The sequence below is a fragment of the Triturus cristatus genome, chromosome 7 (assembly GCF_964204655.1).
Source record: "Triturus cristatus chromosome 7, aTriCri1.1, whole genome shotgun sequence".
NCBI classification, from domain to species: domain Eukaryota; kingdom Metazoa; phylum Chordata; class Amphibia; order Caudata; family Salamandridae; genus Triturus; species Triturus cristatus.
The window spans coordinates 1,147,133,498-1,147,152,857 of record NC_140590.1 but is presented as its reverse complement, the minus strand read 5'-3'; the positions used below and the strand labels follow the sequence as shown (position 1 = coordinate 1,147,152,857).

The 19,360-nt window shown below is 44.7% G+C and overlaps 1 long non-coding RNA gene across 2 annotated transcripts; it reads right to left on the bottom strand.

Moving 5' to 3' along the window:
* Nucleotides 1-1,209: 1,209 nt before the first annotated feature.
* LOC146811279 (uncharacterized) lies at nucleotides 1,210-17,639 on the bottom strand. 2 transcript variants are annotated; one of them, XR_014965807.1, is made up of 4 exons: nucleotides 17,503-17,639; nucleotides 16,832-16,956; nucleotides 7,008-7,100; nucleotides 1,210-2,070 (listed from the first exon to the last, which is right to left on the bottom strand). It is a non-coding gene; the product is annotated as an uncharacterized LOC146811279 (long non-coding RNA). The 2 variants fall into 2 exon arrangements; XR_014965806.1 differs by lacking the exons at nucleotides 1,210-2,070; nucleotides 7,008-7,100 and adding exons at nucleotides 14,997-16,058; nucleotides 16,613-16,732 and having other exon boundaries at nucleotides 17,503-17,618.
* Between the last annotated feature and the right edge of the window lie 1,721 nt (nucleotides 17,640-19,360).

Below are 19,360 nucleotides of genomic sequence, written 5' to 3'. Positions count from 1 at the left end.
CAGGCAACTGAGCACATTTACCGCAATCGAAAGCATTTTCACTCCATCAATGTGCAGGTGGTATGCCTGGCAGATATGACTATCTCGCGCGTGTGTGCAAATTCCCAGGCTCGGACCATAACTCCTACATCCTGCGGAACAGCATAGTGCCCCAACTGATGGCTAATCTTCTTCCCGAGCGTGCATGGATTGGGGGTGAGTATGCCTTGTCTTGTGGCGTGCTGGGTGTGTGACCTGCTGCCCTGAGCCTCTGCGACGTTGCAATGTCTATTTGTGTTTGTTATACCTAGGTGACTCTGCATATCCCAACCGTCCCTGGTTGCTGAGCCCACTGCGGAATCCCAGGTCCCCGGCTGAAGTCAGCTGCAATGAGGCCCATGGGAGGACACGTCGTGTGGTGGAGCATACTTTTGGTCTGCTCAAGTCACGTTTCCGCTGCCTGGACAAGACCGGAGGTACACTGGCATACTCGCCCGGGAGGGTGTGTCAGATTGTGTGGCATGCTGCATGCTCCACAACCTAGCCATTCGCAAGGAGATTCCCCTGCTCCTGGATGATGGTGAGGACCCAAGGCCCCAGCCTGCAAACCAAGCCGTGTCCAGTGATGAGGACAGTGGAGAGGAGGAAGGTGTTGACCTGCGTGAACAGCTCATCACCCGCTACTTCACTTGACGGTGGGTGTCAATGTGCAACATACACATTGTCTGATGATATTGCTGTTGTCGTGAAGGGGCATGTGAGAATTGTAGCATCAGCCAGTTGTAGACTCAGTGGTGGTTGGAAATGTTTCTAGGACATGTCATTTGAGAACATCAACAGGATGTGTATGTTGACACTTGGTGGCTATTGTGACATGTGCATGTTGGGTTATCCTGATGGTAGGGTTTGTGTGATGTCTGTTATGCCACACTCAGACCAGTGACAGTTGTTCTGTTGTGTTTCCCTAGGTGCCTTCGACATATCCTTGACTACATACAGCTCATGCTCCTGGTACATTGTGATCATGTTGAAGACTGTACACCCTGCAATAAAGACGGAGCAGACACGACATGTGTGTGAGGATATTTTATTTACTATGGTAAGATGCGAGGGGGTGTACATTTCCATTGGGGGGTGGTGTGGAGCAGTGAGTTGACAGTTGTGGTAGATTAGATAGTTGAGTAGTCACCACATTGCTGTGGTGACCCAGTCCAACAGACAGATGCCATTCACAAAGCAGTGTGGGGAAGGACAGTCCAAAAAGTCAATGCAGTGGTGGAGCAGGTTGCCATCATGGCTGGCTCCGTGACTGGCATCTGGCAGGTGCTTGGTCTCCAGATACTCCCAGGGTGTTCTTGGGACGGCCCCTTCATTGTTTGGCAGGCAGGGGCTCTGCTGCAGGGTCAGTGGGGTCTGAGGACTCACCCCTCTCTGTGGGCGCAGGGGAGGATGGTGAACTGTCATTGTGTGGCCCACCAGAGGGAGGTGGAGGTGTTGTCTGTGGCGCATGCCTGTCCCTCAGTACCGCCACTTGCTGGCCCAAGATGTCCACGATTTGTCCCATGCGGGTGTCGATGGACCTCATCAGCAGGATGAGCTCGTGTAACAGTTCGTCTGACCGGCCCGTTCATCCCTGGGCCTGTTCGTATGCAACAAGGACTCTGGTGATGTGTTCCAGGAAGTGGATCCCAGCCTCCTGGTGTCCCTGGGTGACCCTGCCCCTCCCACCTGCCCTGCTGCCACGGACATGTTGCCTTACCACTGTGGGAACCTACATCCTCTCCCTGCCCTCCTCCGTCGGTGGTGTGTGCTGGTCATCCTCTGGGACACGGAGGGTGTTGCAGGCAGCACTGGTGGTGGTGGTGACAGGCCGTGACAGCAGGGGTCTGCTGTGGAGTTGTTGTTGGGGCAGATATGGTGAGGGGACGATGGGGTCCTGGGACCTGTTGCTCCCTGGCACACCAGATGGGCCGGCCTCGAGCTCATCCTCCATGGAATCCTGGGAGTCAACATCCGAGAGTCCTTGTACTGTGGGTGGAGACTGGCTCTGCAGGTTGCTGGTGTTGTCCTTTGCAGTGAGTTCTTGGTCACCTGTGGGTCAGATGTGAAATGGTCATTGCAGTGCACCCGGCAAGCTTTGTGTTAGCTGTGTGTCATTCCATTTTTGTACACTGCACAATTGACATATTATCACATTGTTGACTATGTGCAGTACTGTGCTTCCTGACATGATGCAGTGGTACAGGCATTACTTGTCCATGGTGTGAGGTGTCAAGGCATACCATGCGACCCGTGCACAATTGAGGTTTACAGGGACTTGTTGCCATCTAGGGCCTGGCACAACATGTGTTTAATTGAGAACTCATAGTTTATTTGTCTGACCTGGCAGACGTCACATCTGGCCATGGAATGTCCATTGTCATCTCCTACATACCTTTGTCTTGCCATGTGCATATCTTGATTTGTGCCACCACACATGCTTTCATCTTTTTCCAATGGTCCTTGTTGCACTTGCCCCATGGCGATGCACATGTAACTAGGTGCTGTGCATGATTGGGCCCTGACTTTCTTCTACTTGTGTATTGGTGTGTCACACTTTGGTGGCTGTGACAGTTTCCTTAGCTTACCTGTGTGCACACTGTGCTTGGCAATGGGGTAGGTATGCCTCTTTGTGCAATGAGAGGGCTGGTGTTGTCATATGGCACCATTTATTTTGTGATCATTTTAGAAAAATGGGTGGGTGCACGTACTGGCTACTTACCTGTAAGTTTGTTTGGTGTACTGCAATGGCTTCCAACTGCTCCTGGGTGGGGTGGGGGAGGGCTCCATCCTGCTCAGGTGTGGGACAGAGGGAATGTTGGGAGTAGTGGAGTAGGCCTCCCAGCCACAAACACCCTCCCAGGGAAGATGGCTACCTACCTGTAAGTTTGTTAGGTGTACTGCAATGGCTTCCAGCTGCTCCTGGGTGGGGTGACAGAGGGCTCCATCCTGCTGAGGTGTGGGACAGAGGGAATGTTTGGAGTAGTGGTGCAGGCCTCCCAGCCACAAACACCCTTTGAGGGAAGATGGCTACCTACCTGTAAGTTTGATGAGGGTGATGTAATGGCTGACACATGCTTCTGGAGTGGTGGGAGGGATCCATCTTGCTAGGCTGTGCGACAGGGGGCCTGGTGGGAGTTGTAGTGCTGTCTGCCTGTACACATGCCCCCCATGGTTATGTTGGTAGCTATGTTTGGAGTGAACGGGAGTGGGTGAATGTTGGATATGTGAGCCATGTTTTTGTGAGTTTGTGGTGCAGATAGATGGTATGTGTCCTAGGTGGTGTAGCTTTGTAGTTGTGCAAGACAGTACATAGCAGAGTGGCGGTAGTCATTTGTTTGTACTTACCATCCTCCACTCCCCCGGCTACTCCTGTGAGACTCTCTGGATGCAGTATGGCAAGCACCTTCTCCTCCCATTGTGTGAATGGTTTTTGTGGAATGGGAGGGCCACTGCCAGTCCTCTGAGCCAGCTCACGGTTCTTGCTCCTCCTCTCCTTGACCACCCTCTTCAGATCATGCCAACACTTCATGATCGCGTTTTTGATCTTGGGGTGGTCCCTACTGCATTGACCCTTTGGACTATCCTTGCCCACATTTGTGTCCTTGTGGCTAATGGTGTCTGTTGGACCAGGGTACTAAAAAGCTGTGGTTGCACTCTGACTATCTCATCTACCATGACCTTCAACTCACTCTCAGTGAATTTGGGCATTTTCTGTGTGGCCATGGTGTGTGGTGTGCAAAGTGATTGTGGGTGCAGGAGTGTGAGAGGTGGTTGTGCTGTGTATGGTGTGTGTTGTGCAGGGAGTTAGTTGTGCTGGTGTGGAGGAGGTGGTGGCGCTGTGTGTGGTGTGGCTAGTGATGTTGTGTCCTTTGCCTCTCCTGTCAGCTGGGCTATGTGTCCCTACTCTCCTGGAGTTTTGCAAGGGATTGTGGTCAGGGAAGGGGCTGGCTTTATACTCAGCTATGTGGGTATGTCCAATTGGGGTGTTGCTGACAGGTGTGTTCTCCTTGGATTTGTATTTTTTGTTTTGCCATGTGGTTGTGTCATTGGGGTGTGTTTTGTGTATTTGGGGGACATGCCTAGTTTTCTGTGTGCACATTCTGACCTTCTTGTGGGGTTTTGGCTTCGTCCGCCATATTTTTTACGGTTCGTCTGCCACGGTGGCTGTGCTTCAGCTCTTCCGTTGGCTCTTCCATTCATTCCATTGTGCGACCGCGACGGTGGGAGACAGCAGTACGTACCGTGGGACCGTCGGGGATATCCTAATTTCCTGTGCGGTGTCTCTGCTATACTTGCGGCGGGTTGGTGTTTTTCCGCCGTGATTCCGACCGCCGCGGTCTTGGCCTCGTTCCACCACGGTTGGATTTTTTTGGCGGTTAATCCTAATTTGGCCGCCGGTTTTTCCCACGGTGCCGGCGGGCGGTTGTTTACCGCTTCCATGGCGGTCGGGTTGTTTTTCCACCCACCATCCTAATGGACCTCTAAGTATCCAACAAAATTAAATGAAAGCAAGTACCTTAAATACCCAAGCAAAGTCCAACTCTATCCTAACCTCCCCTCCCCACTTCGGACACAATTAAACAAAATTATAAAAAATAAAAAAATTCTACCAACAGAAATATCAGCAAAAAACCTGAAATCAAACACCAAGGAAAGTGCATCAGCATTGAAAACAACTTCAAATTCAGCACTGTAAGTATATAAATGACAATGTATATATATATATAAGTAAATAAAACTGTATAGTAATTATTTTTTTAGTAATTTTTATATACATTTGTCTTAGCATTTCAAGCATCAAAATGACTGAAGGAGCTCAATTCATAACTTCACAAAAAGGAAAGTTTTTATTATGTTACATGAGGAAAGCAAACTGGACTGAAAGTAAACTGGAAATGTAGTAAATATTATTCTAATAAATGTTATGGGAGGGCTACAACTAAAAAAACAACTGTTCTGTATGTTAGGGAGCATAACCACCCACTAACGTTATTGAAATAGAGGTTAGAAATGCTTTAGACAACATAAAAGAAGCAAACACTAGATCAGAAAAATCTACCACTGATATTCTTAAGGAAATGCTCCCCAAAATACCACAGCATGATACTGGCCAAATGCCCTCAATCTCTTCCCTAAGAAGAACCATTGCTAGAACAAAAAAAGCTGCCCAAAAAACATTTGAAGAAGTAGAAATTCCCCCAGAACCATCCCTTACAAATAAGGAAGAACAATTTCTTCTTTATGATAACAAATCTAAAGATAAAAGAATAATTATGTTTGCAACTGCTAATAATTTAATAAAACTCCAACAATCTGAAATTTGGATGATGGACGGGACTTTTAAAATATGTCCCAAACCATTCTATTAATTATATACTGTCCATGCACTGTACCAAAATACAAACATCCCTTTTCTCTACGCTTTGTTACCAAATAAACAAAACTCCACCTATATTGAATTACTCTCTAAAATTAAACAAGAAACCAATAATTATTTTACCCTTGGTGCCCCCCCAACATTTCACAGCACAACTTGGCAGGCACCGCATGGTGCCTGCCATGTAGCGCTGTGAAATTCACGACATGCTGTTTTAGCATTGCAGCGGGTGCTGCTGTCAGCTGCTGCTGTCTGCGCCGTACCCCCCTTCACCCGTAGCCTTACGAGTCGCTCACAGGGGGGAACCCAAGGGTCCCCCCTACACATGCATGTATGGTGCGGGTGGCACAGACGCGTTCCCACTACAGGGGGTGCCTTTGTGCACAACGTACCATTTACGTCAATGGGAGCCTATATGCGCGTCGTACAACAGGCTCCCATTGACTTCAATGGGGCACCGATCGACCCGTGTCCGTCAGCGCTTGTTTGCATTGTACTCGGGCGCTCGGAGCCCCGGAGCACGAGTCGGTTGGAAAGCCTTCCGGATCCGAGTCGGACGGAACCTTCTCCCAGCGAGATCGGAATCGGCCCCTTCGTATTAAATCAGGAAATGTGCTGGACACTAAACATATATAATTAACTATTCCCATTCCAATTAATATTAAATCAAGGTAGGGGCTGGTCACTAAACATATATAATTTACTATTCCCACTCCAAGTAGTATTTAATCAGGGTAGGTGATGGACACTAAACATATATAATTTACTGGCTCCATCCCAGTTAGTATTAAATAAGGGAAAGTGGTGGCCACGAAATAACTAATCCCACTCCAATTAGCATGAAATCAGAGTAGGCGCTGGACACTAAAGATGTATAATTTACTATTCCCACCCCAGTTTGTATTAAATCACGGAAGGTGCTGGACACTAAACATATGTAATTTACTATTCCTACTCCAGTTAGTATTACATTAGGGAAAGTGCTGGACACTAAACATATATAATTTACTATTCCTACTCCAGTTAGTATTAAATCAGGGAAGGTGCTGGATACTAAACATATATAATTTACTATTCCCAATCCATCTTGCATTAAATCAGGGAAGGTGCTGAACACTCAAAACATATATATAATTTACTATTCCCACTCCAGTTAGTATAAAATCAGGGTAGGTGCTGGACACTAAACATATATAATTTACTATTCCTAATCCAGCTTGCATTAAATCAGGGAAGGTGCTGAACACTCAAAACATATATATAATTTACTATTCCCACTCCAGTTAGTATAAAATCAGGGAAGTTGCTGGACACTAAACATATATAATTAACTATTTCCACTCCAATTAATATTAAATTTGAGTAGGTGCTGGACACTAAACATATATAATTTACTATTTCCACTCCAATTAGTATTAAATTATGAAATGTGCTGGACACTAAACATATATAATTTACTATTTCCAATCCAATTAGTCTTAAATTATGAAAGAAATCAATTTAATGCACCCTTCAATTTTCCCTGTGACTAAGCAAAGTATCCATCAGACACTACAGATAAAACTCCCAAATGTACGCAAAATCAGAATCAAAACCATAATGCACTCACCCCTTAATGTCATCAATTGTCCATAGTCAAACGCTTAGCTGTAGTCACTTTAAATTAGTGCTGGACCATATTGGAAATTAAGATATCCCCATCCTTCAAAAAATAACATAGAAAACAACAGTAATATTAATTACATAACCTGGACCTATGCTTAAAATATCAGTGTTCCACATCTTAATGAATCAAAACAAGCCCCTGTATGCTTACCATTTGTGAACTTTTCAGTCCGAGTAATGATGAGCATGTACACTCGAGAATCTGCGTTCATCAAACACATCTTTATGTGTTGTGATGAAGAAGACAGACTAGCCAGAAAAGCCTGTGCAGATGCTTACCACGAAAGGCCGCCATCTTGTAATAGGCAAAAGAAGCCTCATGAATATTATAAAACTATTTTGACAAATGAAATGTACCCAATGGCCCTGATGTTTTTCTATTTGTGGTGAGGTAGAATTAATATATCCACCTCCATATATGAATATATTAAAAGCATCCATATAATTCCACTATTTATTATAACAACAGGTTACAATGACTAGCCTGAAAAATGTCTACCATCTTTGAATAGTGCACAAATGATAAGCAGACAGGGGGCTTGTTTTGATTCATTAAGATGGGGAACACTGATATTTTATTTTTAAACCTAAGTCCAGGACATGTAATTAACATTACTGTTGTTTGCTAAATGTTTTTTTAAGGATGGGGATCTCTGAATATCTGAGACCCTTCCGCACTAATTAAAGTGACTACAGCTAATCGTTTGAAAAAGGATGCTTGATGACATTAAGGGGTGAGTGCATTATGGTTTTGATTCTGACTTTGTGTACATTTGGGTGTTTTATCTATAGTGTCTGATGGCTACTTTGCATATTCACATGGAAAATTGAAGGGTGCACAATATTGATTTTATAGGGACGGAAGTAAAACCGGCAACAATGTATGCATATAGTCTGTGCAATAATCAGGCATTTGTTTTTTTAGAGTTATTGCAACATGAAGTGGTTATTCCATGGGTTTTGGTTCCCTTCTTTGAGAAACGGATGTTCTTTTGAAACAGACAGGTATTTTTTATTTGCCATTGAAAAGTGTTTTACTTGTGGTGATAATGTGTGCTATTGTTAAGCACTGAAATTTGATAACCTAGGATACATGCCTTAGATAGGAACATTGTGGAAGATAACGTAGATGGTGGTACACTATATTCGAGGTGTCAATTAGAACCCCTCTTTTATACACAATAAGTCTATGAGCCAATTTATGTTGATGCAGATGTTGTATCAGTGTAGTTATTTATCCACTGTATATATAATATACCTTTTTTCACCAGCCAGGGCACTTTCAAGCTGCGGGAGAACGGAGTCTGCGTAGAGGCACAGCAAACGGGACTGCGAGGTCCAGGGTGCACGCCTACAACCTTTGTTAAGCACACCTGGAACCTCTTCCCTGCTCCGCCTCCACCAAGCCCACGCCTCGCGGCCCCCGCTTCGCGGGAGCCGCTCGGAGGCTCTGACTATTTAAACAGCGTTCAGGAAGATCGTGTTGGGACTGCTACCTTTTTTCACCAGCCAGGGCACTTTCAAGCTGCGGGAGAACGGAGTCGGCATAGAGGCACAGCAAACGGGACTGCGAGGTCCAGGGTGCACGCCTACAACCTTTGTTAAGCACACCTGGAACCTCTTCCCTGCTCCGCCTCCACCAAGCCCACGCCTCGCGGCCCCCGCTTCGCGGGAGCCGCTCGGAGGCTCTGACTATTTAAACAGCGTTCAGGAAGATAGTGTTGGGACTGCTACCTTTTTTCACCAGCCAGGGCACTTTCAAGCTGCGGGAGAACGGAGTCGGCGTAGAGGCACAGCAAACGGGACTGCGAGGTCCAGGGTGCACGCCTACAACCTTTGTTAAGCACACCTGGAACCTCTTCCCTGCTCCGCCTCCACCAAGCCCACGCCTCGCGGCCCCCGCTTCGCGAGAGCCGCTCGGAGGCTCTGACTATTTAAACAGCGTTCAGGAAGATCGTGTTGGGACTGCTACCTTTTTTCACCAGCCAGGGCACTTTCAAGCTGCGGGAGAACGGAGTCGGCGTAGAGGCACAGCAAACGGGACTGCGAGGTCCAGGGTGCACGCCTACAACCTTTGTTAAGCACAGCTGGAACCTCTTCCCTGCTCCGCCTCCACCAAGCCCACGCCTCGCGGCCCCCGCTTCGCGGGAGCCGCTCGGAGGCTCTGACTATTTAAACAGCGTTCAGGAAGATCGTGTTGGGACTGCTACCTTTTTTCACCAGCCAGGGCACTTTCAAGCTGCGGGAGAACGGAGTCGGCGTAGAGGCACAGCAAACGGGACTGCGAGGTCCAGGGTGCACGCCTACAACCTTTGTTAAGCACACCTGGAACCTCTTCCCTGCTCCGCCTCCCATACGCCCCCTCTTCTATAGTAAGGACCCCGCCTACACGCGCTAGCGGTACGCGGTCGCAGCTCGGACGAAGACCGGACAAAGAGCGGGCCCTCTAAGGCCCTCCGAGGCCGGTCGAGGCTGGGCTGGGCCAGGAGGGACTCTGCTGCACTGCGGTATTGGGAGTATTTAAATATTGCCATGGCTTCCAGTGAGAATGTTATGCCTAGGGAGAAATCCAGGCCAGAGGTAAATGGCCCTCTTGACAGTTATTTTAAAAAGTCTCTTGTAATGGATATGGAGCAGGACACTACCCTGGAGGAGCGCAGACTAGAACGACGTCGCTCCATTGAAAACATGAAACGTAGAGCCTCAGAGGTTGTTTCCTCAAACGTTCCTGTGGTCGATAGTGGTAATAACGGTGTTAACGACACCCCCCTCTCTCAAGAGGGTGTTCCGCTTCTGTTACGTGACTGCTCGCCAACAAACTGTGTCCCCAGTGTCCAGGTCATCAGCGATTCTCTCCCCCCACATGCCATAAGTCAGTCTAAAATCCCTAATACTCGGCTCATAGGACGGGGGTTAGGAAAAAAGGCTAAGAATCTGAACAAGGGGATTATTTACGGCCCTCCTCCTAGGAAAATAAGGCGTAGGGTGGGGGTGACCAAGGGTCCCAGGACCCACCATTCAGAATTTGGCCACTATCCGTCTAATGGGTCTGTTATCGGGTTGGCAACTGGGCCAGTTCATAGGCAGACAGCAGCAGTTAATATCTGTCCAACGGCTGTGAACCCTGCTGTGACCTCCCCAGAGCCTGCTCTACCAGCTGTAGTACTCCCACAGGCGCCTTCTATTCCCACCGATTTTATTTTAGCCAAACTGGGGGATATGCTTAGCAATCTCCTGTTACCCATTACTGACAACTTAAGGAAGCTGGAGCATAGGCTGGAGAACATTGAATCTACATTGAGTAACATAGCTGATGTAGGTAAGATTACAATGGATGGTACTAGTACACGGGCTGCAGCTCCACCTATAAACCTACCTAGGGAAACTCCAGATCTCAGTAGGAACGAAACGCCGACCATGGGCCACCTAGCTCCGGATCATGGTAGAAATGGCCCTCTGATGCATAAGGAACATCTAGCTAGCAAGCTCGTTATGGTTTTGGCGGAGGAAGCCAGTATTGCCCCAGTAGGGAGTATGGACCAGGTGCAGGGTAACCCCAGGCGGGAGGGGGCCCCCGGGATCCATGGTCTTCGGGTTGATTTACCCCCAGAAGCTGCGCCCTTAGTGGTGGTGTTGACTGGGGTTCCCGTATTGGCAGATAACAAGAGTGAAGATTTCGCCCAGTTAAAAAACAAAACCATACATTGGTTAAGAACATTTAGACCTATAAATAAGAAAGTAAACGGTGAGATATTGCATGTTAGACGTCTCCCATGGCTTGGCGGAAGAAATAAGGACGTCGACGGAGATATAGTTCTGATTAATTTCAGAGATCCAGAAGCGGTAGCTTTCATATTGAATTGGCCCCTGGGTAATGGCAATAGTCAAATTTGCCCCCGTGCTCTGACCTATTTCTATCCTAGGTCATTGGTTTTCCCCACATTCTATGTGGGGAAAAACCGTACAGTTTACCCATTTGATCCCACAGTCCTATATGCAACAAATCAGCGAATCGATCACCAAGGTTGGAATACGGTTCCCTTCAGAGGCCACAGGAATAATATCACTCGGAGAGTGGAACCCCCGAGGCCCTTTACACCTATAGAATTAGGGGATAGGTTTGATGTTTTTTCCGACATGGATGATTGTGATTGAAAATTACAGTTTGGGCAGGGAATGTGGGAGAGTCAAATTGGAGGTGGAGTTGTGGGGAACGATATTGTGTCATTTAATGAGGCTGATGATCCCCAAAGCAGTGATGGGTTTCTCCTGGGTGTGGAAAACAGTGCCGCCATTCGCTCTCGTCCCCCTACCTATACTTTGCCTGTGGGAGAGAGTAGTAGCAATAACACTCAGCTAGCAAACTGGGAAGTGTATTCCGGATTACCCACTCCAGGGAGTATAGACATGGAAATAGGAGTTATTCCCCCTCCACCCCCTAGTGGGAAAGATGTTATTCGACTGATATCCTGGAATATAGCAGGGTTAGAAAGGAAACTATCTATCCCGGACTGGAACATCTTTATCGAAAAATTTGATATATGTATGTTCCAAGAAACCTGGAGCTTAGTTCCAATTTACAAATCGGGATATGCCACCTTCTGTGTACCTGCTCACAGCAGTGGCAAGGGTAGACCCTCTGGGGACCTACACATTTGGATAAAAGTTGATCTAAACTGGAATATTTCAGTTCATGATTCCGAGTGTAGGGATATTCAACACCTTACCTTGCCAGGTCAGGCACGGGGAAACAAGTTGGAGCTTTTTAATATCTACGCTAGAGGGACACAGGGTGGTAAATTGTCTTGTACTTTTATTATTTTGGACCAGGTATTAGCTAAGTGCCCATTAAATTCTAAAATACTTGTGGGGGGAGATTTTAACTGTACATTCGAACCCTTAAGTGAGGATGATCCCCTGGGCCTAGAGGAGGACGATGCTAGCTGGTCTATTCCTGCCTTGACATTACCCTCGATTAAAAAGTGGTCTGCAAAGGCGCTACAGATTAACACCCTCATGGTGGACCATAACCTAAGAGCGGTAAATGGTAGATCCCCTTCCGATCGGGACGGGGCAATGACTTTTAATAGACTCAACAGTCCGTCCAGAATTGACTATATTTTATTGGACGTCACTATGTGGCATGATCTGGTTGACATGGAGGTGAGCCCCTCACAAGATAGCGACCACAATCCCTTATGTATGTCTTTAAGATGGCGGGACCTAAAAAGCAATCAAAACCCAGCCAAATTAATGACAACAAAGGAGGTGATCCCATACGCTGGCAATCGTAGATTGAAATGGGAGAAGGTAGCTTCTCACCCAGACAAACTGGCAATGATTAAAAGGTACTTAGATGGGCTGATCACTGAGCTGAAGGTTATAATCAAGGTGACAGAGGTGGGCAATGACTCGCTCTTCCCACAAATCTATACTAATGCCATTGAAGAAGCTGGCAAATTATTCTTAACCCGGTGTCCTAAATTAAATGCACCCAAACCCAGTAATCCCTGGTATTCTACAGAATGTCGGGCAAAAAGACGCAAGTTAACAGTTGCCCTTCGTAATAAGAACCAATTGTTGGTGAGAATAGCTAGGAGGGAGTACGCGGAAGAACAAGCTCGGGCAAAAAAAGAATGGGAGGAACTGTATTGGCAGGACCTTAAAAATGCATCAAGAATGAAAAATAGTTCACTATTCTGGGATCTGATTAATAAAGCCAGAAATTATAATAGGCCTCTGATGGCTAATCACATCACTAGTCAACAATGGCATTCCCATTTTTCAAAAATCTATGATGACCAAGATGCACCCAAATATTTGTGTCGAGCTCCGGTTTTTTCGGATGAAAACTCATATGAGCCTTCCGAGGTTTTAGAGGCCATAAGACACCTAACCCCTGGGAAGGCAGCGGGCCAAGATGGCATCCCGGGGGACCTGCTTATAAAAGATTCCGTAGATTGGGCTTCAGCTATTGCATTAATAATGAACTTGATAGCTAGGGGCCATCCCGTCCCAGACTCGTGGAAGGGGGCTGAAGTAATCACGGTCTACAAGAAGGGAGATAGGGAGGACCCCGCCAACTACAGACCAATCAGTCTGATAGACGTGATTCAGAAAGTGGTTGGTAGGGTCATCATTCTGCGGGTCGGTACTTGGATGGATGAGAAGCAGGTTCTTTCTCACTACCAGGCCGGATTCCGGAGGAAAGTAGGTACAATGGACCAGGTTTTCCGCTTTTTCTCGATCTACTGGAAAACCGTGTTAATCAACCAGGGTAGTCTTTATTTGGCCTTTATAGACCTGAGGATGGCGTTCGATCTGGTCCCTCGTGCCAGGCTATGGGAAGTTCTGGAAGAGCTAGGCTTGCCAGGTTACCTACTGGACCTTATAGTTAAGCTCCACGAGGGTAACTACGCAAGAATCAGATGGGGTACCCAAGGCCAATTGACTGAGAGGGTGCCCGTGAGGAGGGGAGTCCGCCAGGGTTGTGTCATGGCGCCGACTCTATTTTCCCTATTTGTAAATGGTGTGGTGGATTATTTGGGAATGGAGCCGGCGGATGCTCCATCCCTGGCGGGAGAAAAAATACCAACTCTCCTCTTCGCGGACGACACTATCTTGATCTCAAAAACCCCGACTGGTCTCCAAAAGTTATTGGACCGATTTAGCGATTTTTGTAATGATAGGGGTCTTACAATCAACACCTCGAAAACTAAACTTATGGCCATAGCACCCTCCCGGAAAATACGGAATAATTTTTCGCTTAATGGTGAGTCTTTGGAAATGGTGGAGTCCTTTGACTACCTGGGAGTAAGGGTGAATAGCCGGATGTGCTGGACTGACCATCTGGCTAAAATGTCATTAAACTTTAAAAGAGTTGCAGGGGTGGTAATGCGCGAGCATAGATTGTCAGTGAGTAAACCCGTGGCCCCGGCCTTAGCTATTTACGAAGGCCAAATATTACCTAGCGCCCTGTACGGTTCTGAGATCTGGGGGTTTGAAAATATCTCGGATTTAATAAACTCGGAAAATAAATTCCTGAGAGACTTGGTTGCCCTACCTATTTCTTCCCCACTGACACCCTTACGTCTAGATATGAGTAGGCGTCCCCTCAAGGATATTGTGCGCTTGCGCCCCTTACTTTTTTGGTGCAGGCTGAGAAGAACTGAGGAGCTTAAGAGCTATGCTGCAGCATTGGACGAACTAATCTTGTTGGACAAAAGTAACAGGATTAAGTGGTTGTGTAATCTACGGAAGCTGGTGGGATCCTTGGGTCTAAGTGATCTATGGAAAAACCAATCTCCCCCACCTAAATTAGTTATTAAGAAGCTTTATTGGGAGTGGGTCCAGCTTGAGTTCTCTCGTAGTGGCAATAGGGGTGCTCTCACTGAGCGGTTTCTGGATCATAAGGGGTCGAGGTTATTTGAACCACTTCTTGACTACATTGAGAAACCCCTTGATAGATCACTATACTTAAAAATTAGATTTTGAACCCTCCCTGTAAATGCTTTTACTTTTGGGTGGAATTCACATGGTAGTCCAACTAAGGCGTGCCCGTGTTGTGCAGCCCCCACTGAGTCCTTGGCACACCTCATGTTTGCTTGTCCGGCTTACAAGGTTCCCAGGAGGATATGGCTAAAACCAATATGTAGGGGCCTGGGCATTCGTTGCCATATAATGGCCCTGCGAATACTCTGTACTGAAACATCCTCCACCTCACTGGTGTGTGGTGTCGCTAAATTTATTGGGAACGCTTGGGTGATTCGCACGAGGAAACTAAAGGCCCAACTTAATACGTAGACCGGGATCGTTTGTTATTATGATGATTTTAATATTGTCCCTTGTAAATGTAAATTTATGTATTATGTGGTATAAATTATAGTGTGTTTTTTTTTTTTTTTTTTTCTTTTTCTTTATTGATTTTATCACATGTTCAACTAGGTCATGTTATTGTATACTTACTTTTATGATGAAACTTTTTATCGAATAAAGTATTACTGACTGACTGATATATAATATATTGGTCATGGGTTTCCACACATGTCACGGACAGGGACCTTGGTCTATATATATACATTGACACCAATGTCACTAAATTAAGGGTGCAATTGGTAATATCGAGAGTTGTAAAATTGCAACCAAGATCATTTTCTCTATATTTTTTAGCCCTGAGGAAGTCGTGGGTTAATCCCCAATAACGACAAAACACAGGTTGGCTTTATAGCTAGAAACAAAGTGATCAACAGGCTGAACAATTAAAAAACAACTTGGAAACACTGATTGTGATTTTTGAATATATCTATATGGATTGTAAACATATACAAGCTTGTGCTTGAGGCTAAGATTTGATGTTCTTTCTAATAACAACGTGACCATTTTATATGGCTTATATCTAGGGCATAATAAAGTAAACACAGAGAGTGACCCCACTTGCCAAGAGACAGGGTACCACTGGTAAATAAAATAATGGGACTCTTGGATATGCTCCGTAATTTACCTATAATCAAGTACACAATCAACCACAGTTGTCACCCAATATACACTGTTGTATCACACATACATATATACCTACCTGGATAGAAACACAAATGTGAGCCCAGAAAGCAACCATATGTTATGCAAAGATAAAGAGCTCAAATGTAGACCACAGTAAGGGTTTATTAAAAATAATTACAATTAATAATAACAACAAAGTACATCATTAAACACATTAAAAGGCATTAAAAACATTATAAGGAACGTAAAAAACATTATGAGAGACAAAGAAATATATGTGAAATGTTTAAATACATCAGACAGGGGTTATTCCCAACCGGAATCAAATATATAAACACCATCCGTCTATTCACTCATTGGTTGTATTAGACATGAGGCTGTTCCGGGATAACCCAATATAGAAGTACAGGTGTCGAAGCGTTTCGGTGGTAATAAATTATTGAGGTACCACCTTCATCAGGACATGTATTTCAACAGGTTAAAATGTAAGATATACCTAGTTGAAAAATATATATATATATGCAATGAATATCACCTACAATCTATTTTACATCATTAGTTCTACTCATTATTTCAATACTAAAAACCCCTCCCGTATTCTGAAGACACTGTATACAATTTGAATATACGATAAACATAACCTACAATCTATTTTACATAATCCTTGAATCGACTCGTTGTAACATTAAAAAAGACCCCTCCCGCGTTCTGAGAACCGCTTACACAACACAATGTACATTTTAAATATACAAATGGTACTAATGTTTAAAAAGCACCATGGGGACAAAACAGACTTGCACACAACCCATAACACAATAGTCTTAAGGTCTATTATCAGCGTGTCCATACAGTTGCTTAGCGGGTTCAGTGTTGCCACCAATTTATTACAGCCCTTATTATCACATGAAATGTGTATATCACTAAATAAACAAACAGACAATTTTTCGTGCTTAATTCATATATCTCTGAGATCATACTACTATACCATACGCCCATCCCCACTCATTTAAACACTTATACAGATAAACAATCTCTCAATAAAATACATACCGCTAATTCTGTATGAAGGAGGGAAGATAAATATATAATCAATCCTTCCAAATAGATATTAAAATTTAGGCATAGTCTTATTAAGTCCACCATATCTGCACCATATCGATGGGTGTGATCCTAATAGGAAGATAATAAGATACGGTCTATTTTGTACACCTCTCCGATATACGGGGCTTTAGGGGTTGCAACATTCAGATACTAAGGTCAACCACTCACCTCAATTGGTTCATTTATGCACATCAATACATCGCTGAAGATCAAAACTTCAACATTGGTTTACAACGGATCTTAAATTATGGGGTCCGTTTCTGCACTCCAAACGAGGAACATAAGCTTCACACCTAAAATGACAATATACATCTTTTATTATAGTTATCCAGCTTCGCGGGTTTACATGCTTTCTGTATAATTTTTATTATTCTTCTACATACTGGACTCCTCCATGTCTATTATTCATAACGGGCTTATAGCCCCCATGGTTAATAAGAAGGAGGTAAAGCATACGTAGAAGGCCCCCTCTATCACAAAACGTAATCCTCTCAATCACCTTCTACCGAATGTAGCCCCTATACTAACCTTGAAGCAAACATTGGTTGTTATAGAGACATATTTTCTACCTGACTTTGGGTCCTGCCCCTTTCTGAGATATACAAAGGGCGCCCGCACTACCCCGTACTTACATGCTACACCTTTCTACATATCGCCGAGTTCCGAAGTTCACAGGACCCTAAATATTATGATATTCACAATCGTGTATCAGAGTATGTCTGGACCCTCTTAATCCGTACTGTCTAGGCTGTTTACGAAGTATTACACATTATCTAGGTTGTTTTTAAATACTGGGCCGGATAAGCTCAGTTTTACAGCGACAACACAATGACACCTACCTTTGATTATGGTGAAAACAGATAGCCGCGTGATGATTAGTCGTCTCCTGGCGTCTCGTATAAGCTGATCAATCAACCAACAGACATTTTCACTGTGTGTCTTTTATACATAAAGTAAGGTGCAACCGGTATCACCTGTGACTATTACGTCACTGGGGTGCGCCCCTCTTGATCCTCTTAAAGTGGCCCTGGTTTCTGATAGGCGCTAGTGGGTCCCACCCAAATGCTCTTGGTGCTTTGCTCACACGGTACACTCAGCAAGAATAGTGAAATTTGGACCAATTTAAAGCATATTTAATGTTTACATCCTTGGCATTGTATTAAACAAATACCATCACTGTAACGATTGACAACAAACTCATTTATATTCCTACCAAAGAAGTCTTACTAATGTAATGTATCTGGGAGTGCCTCGATACTCAATACATAAGCAGACCTCATAAAAATGCACTTAATGCTTATATTTTCACACAGATCTTTTTAAATATAAGCATAAAAATCAAAACGATATTGCGAACCATCTTTGCGGATTGGCAAAGTGTGACAGCCAACGTATTGTCACACCCAATTACTGCCTTAGGTCTACATCCTAATGCCTAAATGGTTTTGCAGAGCCAGCGCATAGCCGTCGCTTCCGACAAAAGTGGCTGCCGGTACACCACTCTAGTCCAGAAGTAGCTGCCACACAAAACACCCTACAATAACCTAACCGTGAGACTGTTCTAAATAGAAACGGTATTGGCATAGATCACTAGTTTTATTCAATTAGTCTCATCCAATCCTCCTTTGTGTTCAGACCTGTGCGGATGGTGTCTAAAATTGAGATGTACCATTGTTCACGGTTTTCACGTTTGAGTGCTAAATCCCCTAATCTCATATTACCTTCTATTTTTTCACCGATGAACCACCTGAAATCCGTATGGGTGTGCCCTTCCTTTATAAAGTGGTGAACCAATTGGGCATTCTTTTTCTCCTTTTTAATGGCGGATTTATGCTCCCCTAACCGTATATGTAGTTCCCTGGACGTCTCACCAACGTACCCCAGGTTGCACGGACATAGGAGCAGGTACACAACATTCCTGCTTCTGCAGTTGTTTAATGTTCTCGAGGTCAAGGTGTGTTTGTTATAGACACCCTCTTTCCCCTCTATACATTGTCCACACATATTACAATTGCTCCACTTGTAATTGCCAATGGCTTGAGTACCCATCAAATTTCGTTTGTGCATTTTAGGGCCCTCTCTATACGTGTGTACTAATTCTCTTAAATTGTTATTGCGTTTGAACGCAAAGAGGGGTCTCTCTAGCCTTGGTGATTCACTGTCATTTAGAAGACTCCAGTTTGAGTTTATTATATTTTTAATCTTATTGCTTAAACTAGAATATTGACTTACAAACACTAATTCCTGTTTTTCATCCTGCCTTGGTTTGTTGACACATCTAGCTGTTAACATACTCTCCCAATTATAAAAACGGGCACGTTTAAAAGAATGTGAAATGAGTTTCCTAGGATAAACTCTATCCTTAAGCTTTGCCTTTAAGGACTCAGAATGTTTGTAAAAATCATTGAGGAAGGAACAGTTTCTCCTCAACCGGAGGAACTGCCCAAATGGGATATTGTCCTTTTGTGTTTTTGCGTGAAAACTTGAATAGTGCAACAGAGTGTTTTTATCTGTGGGTTTGGAGAACAGTTCACCCTCCAATTTCCCACTCATCACTTTAATTTTTAAGTCCAGGAAGTTCACACTCTGATTGCTATATTCAGAAGTAAATTTAAGGTTGACATCCCCAGATTTAACCACTCTAAAAATTCCTCCAAGTGGTCCGTAGTACCTTCCCAAATTAATAGAATGTCATCA